Source organism: Rattus norvegicus, chromosome 5 (genome assembly GCF_036323735.1).
Source record: "Rattus norvegicus strain BN/NHsdMcwi chromosome 5, GRCr8, whole genome shotgun sequence".
Taxonomy (NCBI): domain Eukaryota; kingdom Metazoa; phylum Chordata; class Mammalia; order Rodentia; family Muridae; genus Rattus; species Rattus norvegicus.
This window is the reverse complement of record NC_086023.1, coordinates 67,655,879-67,661,550: the sequence shown is the minus strand read 5'-3', so window position 1 is coordinate 67,661,550 and position 5,672 is coordinate 67,655,879.

Below are 5,672 nucleotides of genomic sequence, written 5' to 3'. Positions count from 1 at the left end.
TTCTAATCGGCGGGATGTGTCTCCTGAGAGGGTGTGTGCGCTCCCCCTCCCCAAAGGACCCGGGCTGTGTACACCGACCTCAGGATACGACTCAGACCCTGTGTGCCTACTCAGTGGGACCCAAGGCGCGCTGCGACGAAGGCACGGAGGCTTAAACAACTGGGGACAGGGGTCCTTCTTCCCACAAGGCCTTTACCCCTCCCCCAAGGATGAAGCCTGAGTGTTTCTTTTGCCATAGATCCGTTAAGAAGATTCCAAGCCCAGAGATGGGCAAAGAGAAGGTTCTCAAACTTTTTCTTTCTAAGCGAGATGAAACTCAACAAAGCATAAAGACAGCCATTTAAAAGTAAACAAGCCAGTAGCACTTATTACACTTAGAATAGTTAGCAGTAACCACTTCACCTCCTTATTCTTAACAGTTCCATCAGAAGGACCCCCCACTCCACATCCCCCGCACCAATTACGTAGTCACTCCTTTGCCTAGTCCCTAAAAATCATTAATCTTTTTCCTGTTTCTATAGATTTACCTTTTTGTATATTTCATATAAATGGAGTCATGAGTCTTTTTGGAGCACGGGGCAGGGGACACGATGTGAGCAGTGGTGCTCACTAAGCTGCCCAGGCTGGCCTTGAACTTGCTCTGGGATCCCAGGAAGCCTTTGAACCTACAAACTTCCTGCCTTAGCCTCCCTAGCTAGTAGCTGAGAACATGGGCTGACTTCACCTGGCCTGGTCACTCTGGCCAGGTCAAAGATTACAGACAAGTTTCATCCAGATTGTAGCATGCGTCTTACTCCATTGCTTTTCATGGCTGCATAGGATGACCATGGTATGTGTATTCTACAATTTGCTTATCTGTTCTCAGATCAGTTAGTGGAGTCTAGATTATTTCCACCTTTTGGCTAATGTGAGCTGGTTCTCTGAACACCCCTAGACATGCATTTGTCTAAAGAACCTGTTTCCAATTCTTCGGGACACATACTTAAGAGTAGAATTTCTGGATCATATATGGTAATGTGGTCATATGTGTAACTTTTTGTTGTTGTTGCTTTTGAGACAGGGTCTCCTCTAGCCCAGGCTAGCCTCTAGCCCAGGCTAGCCTCAAACTTGCTATGAGGCCGAGGATAACCTTGAACATCACATCCCCCTGCCTCTGTCTCTGGAATGCAGGAACTACAGGCATGAGCCACACATGCAGTCGCCCGCAATCTTTAAACAGGTAATCGTCCAGGTTTTGGACTGTGAAAACAAACAAACAAACAAACAAACAAAAAACAGAGAAACACCTAACATTTCAGGGTATGATGGCAGAAACACCTATAAAATGTCCTAGACTAAGGATTGTAACTGCTTTCTTGTTCCTGTGTTAACAATAACTTGTCTAGTGTCCCAGGAGCTTTGAAACTGCTCAGAGTCAGGAAACTGACTGGTGGGTGGGGAGGGTGGGACTGGCAAACAAACTTTATGACACACCATTTGCACTTAGGCCTTCCGCTTCATGTTGGGTTAGAAGTCCTTAAAGATATTAACCTTGGGCTGGAGAGATGGGTCAGTGGTTAAGAGCACTGACTGCTCTTCCAGAGGTCCTGAGTTCAAATCCCAGCAACCACATGGTGGCTCAGAACCATCTGTAATGAGATCTGATGCCCTCTTCTGGTGTGTCTGAAGACAGCTACAGTGTACTTATACATAATAAATAAATCCTTTAGAAAAAAGATATTAATCTTAAATGAGGACGCAATCAAAGGAAAGCTATTGGGCTGAAATTAGAAGATCAATTTAGATTGGGAGTTTGATTGATAGTAAAGTGTGGGGAAATCGGGAGATGCACCAAGAGGACCTATAGACTACTTATTTCTGCATGACGTATTTTATCTTCCTTGAGTCTGTGCTCTCCTGGTTTGAGGGGGAGCTAATGATGCCAATCTGATAGGGTAGGTCAAACCTCAGTGAATGGTCAGTGCTTTTGGTTTAAAAGTGCTGAAGGTTGGCACAAGCCACATGAAGACGTCTGACCAGGCGTTTCTCCTCAAATCAAGACTAGCTTCAAAACTAATGTGGTTTGGGTAACAACTCAGACCCCTGACACAATTCCTGCACCTTATCTGACTCTGTCTAGGTAAACTACACTTCCCCTGGTCAAGGTTTTAGCATGGCTGTTGAAGTGCTAACATCTGTAGAGTGGAGAAACACCTACTTAATAAGGCTACAAGAGAATTGGATGAAACGGTGAATGTGGAGGGCTTAGCGCTGCGCTAGTAAATAGAAAATACTATCGGATATATCGATAGCAAAGCTATTACAATTTCTCCAAGGAAAGTTTAACAGAAGAGCAAGATTAACACAGAATTAAATAAACAAAGCTCTCTGGGGGAAAGTGTATTGGTAAGACCCGCCCTGCTCAGGACATCGAGGTCCACTCCCACAGTGGGTATGAGTGCTGCAGTGGACTCTGCAGTCAGCTGAGAATAGCTTTAAGGGTGATCTTGATTGCTCTGGCCCAGGCTTACCACGCAGCCTCGACCTAGCAGCTGGTTTCTACAAATGTTTTCTGAAGGAAAGAGTAAGAATTGAGCAGTGCACTCTTTGCAAATTGATGTTTCCTTTCTCTCTCTGCCTGTTACTGTTTTGAGGGGACAAAGGCCCTGGAACCTAACTGAGAATGGATATTAGGAACCATTTTAAAGCGGCTTTTCTAGCAAGCAACGGAGTCGCATCCACACTTTCCAAAGGACGATATTTATTTAATCTGAGGCGAATTGGAAATACAAAACCAGTATGAGCAGGAGACATGCAGGTATCTAAAAGCCACCGGGGACCAATCTTTATCTACTTAGTTCCAGGTTGCTTATCCCTCTCCCCTCCGCCCCTTTTTTGTTTGTTTGTTTGTTTGTTTGTTTGACAGTCTTTCTATGTAGTATAAACTTGCCTCCAACTCCCCTGCATCCTGCCTCTGCCTCCAGCATACTGGGATTACAGGAGGACACCACCACATCCAGTTTATCAGAGTGTCTTTCCGGGTCTCTTTCTATCCTGCTTTCTTTATTTTCTCTGTGTCTTCTCTTTGTCTTGTCACATCTTTCTCTATATATGTGCCCCTTTCTCCTCCATCTCCCAGCCTGCTTCCTCCGCTTAACTGTCTTGCACTTAGCCATAACAGACGTCACTATCACCATCACCCCACACTACGGTGAGTGTGGAAATGTCCCCTCCCTTTATATTAACCCAGACAAAAAGCAAACAGGCTGAGCCCATTGCTCCAAACAAGGACAAGCTAACAGCATATGTGTTGGCTGCTTTTGGTTTAGAAATCCACTTCTGGTCCAATAGGTGGTTCTGGCATAAAGGACAGAGATCACCAGTTGCAAAATAACCAACCACCCAAGATAAAGGGACACAAGTGCACGCGTGGGAGAATTCACCAAAGGTTAGCATAGGAAGATAGGTATGCTGACATCCTTGTATTAATAGGACTCTATTTCTGGAACAAAATATTTAGGATAAATTCAGGTAAAAATAAATGATGTTCCTATGCGTCATCAAAAAAAAAAAAAGTGTAACAAACCAATATAGAAAGCCACACCTGGTTAAAATGCAGAGAACACATGTTCATAGGGTACCCGACCAGGGTGGAACATTTACCACACAACTGCACCTAAGGCTCAGGGAATGTGGAGGAGAGAGTAGAAAGATTGATTGTAAGAATCAGAGCCCCCAGGAATCTGCTGTGAGATCGTGTTTTCTAGAAATGACAGGGAACCTTCACCCATGGTACCTCGACAATATGGCAAACAAGACCTAAGGGAGAAATCCCAGGAGACCCGACCCCTAGACAAAGAAGTACAAACAACTAAGGGCTGCTGAGATTGAGAGAATTAGTTCTCCTCAGGGATGAGCCCAGGCACTGCTATCCAACTTGGAGCGGTCAGCCTTGAAATCATTCACACGAGCAACTTGAAATGCGCTTATCAAGGTTTGGTTATACATCCATGCATATACGTGCATACAATCGAACCTGTAACAATGGCAAAGAAAAAGAGGCCATGAATTTGGAAGGAAGGGAGATGGGAACGTGGGAAAAGTTAAGAGAGGAAAGGGGAGGGAGAGCATGATGTAATCATATCTTAAGTTTAAAAAACAAACAAAAAAGTAAAGCGAGTCATACAGAGGATACTGGAGATTCACCTCTGGTTAGAGATAACCTAGGAGAGGCAGTCCGAATGCTCAAATATTAGAAAGTCTGAACTATTGATGACCCATGGCAACGACAGAGCAAGATTTCTGAAACCAAAGTTTCCCTGGGAGATCTATGGATCATGCGTATGATAGCATAGAGCGGGATGCTCGCCTCATGAACATGTTGAGCACATCGAATGGTGTTACAGTGTAAATTCTAAGTTTCTGCATAAACATTAGCTATCGGATCACAGAGGATCTGTTGCAAGTGCTTACATGCCCTGCACATTCGCTACCCTGACTGTTCAAAGGCACTGGGAATGAATGAGGTAATCAAGAAGGTCCTGTAGAACAATGGTTCTCAAAAGATGACTCTGGAGCAGCTGTTTCACCGCCCAGTTGTTGAAAACAAAGATTAAATTCATGGATCCTGACCCAAATAGAGCCACATTTTAGTAAACCTTCTAGGTAGATAATTTTGCATTTTAAATTCGAGAACTAGTTGAATTAGGAATCGCTGGTGTATATCAACCAAACGAATTTTTTATAGTTTGGACTACTAGATGATTCTAATAATTATTTGCAAAAAAAAAATTCAAGAATAGTGAAGAAAATTTCTCAAAAGATTCAAGATAGCATTTACTCTGCCAGGTAGTAAAATGCCTATAAGCCTATAGACATTGAATTTATATAATAGATACAATAAACTAAAGCCCACAACAGATTTTTGGAATCTTTAAACCATAAAGCTATGGCTCTCAAACTTTCTAATGCTGTGAACCTTTAATACAGTTCCTCACTTGAAGCGATCCCATAGCATTATGGTAACAACCATAATTTATTTTTGTTGCTACTTCATATCTGTAATTTTGTTGCTGTCATGAATCATAATTAAATATCTGTATTTCCGTATGGTCTTAGGTGACCCCTGTGAAAGGGTCATTCAACCTCCCCAAAGGGGTCACAACCCACAGACTGAGAACCCCTGCAGAGTAAAGAGACTTGTTATCCATTATATATAACCTACTTATTATATATAACATAAATCCATTATATATAACAAATGAGACTTGCTATCCATTAATACAGAAATGACATTTCTACTCTGCCTCACGTGAAATGAATTATTCTATGTGGGTCTTAAAGCCAAATATAAAAAATATACAAGCAGCAAACTAAAATATAGACCGTTTTTGAGTGATTACGCATAGCAATGCTTTCTAATGTAAAATGTATGACACGGGCTGATAGTATAGCCCAATAATAGAGTGCTAGCCCAGCATTTGTGAAGCCTTAAGTTCAAATCACAGCATTGCAACAAACAAACACACATACACACACATGCAGAGAGGGGGGCCTGGGGCGGGTAAAGCCACATGGGACAAGATTGGAACTATGTAAAAATTAACTTCACCAAATAGCACCAATACTTTCATTTCTTTCTTTTTTTAAAAAAAAAATTATTTGTTTTATGTATACGACTACACTGTAGCTGT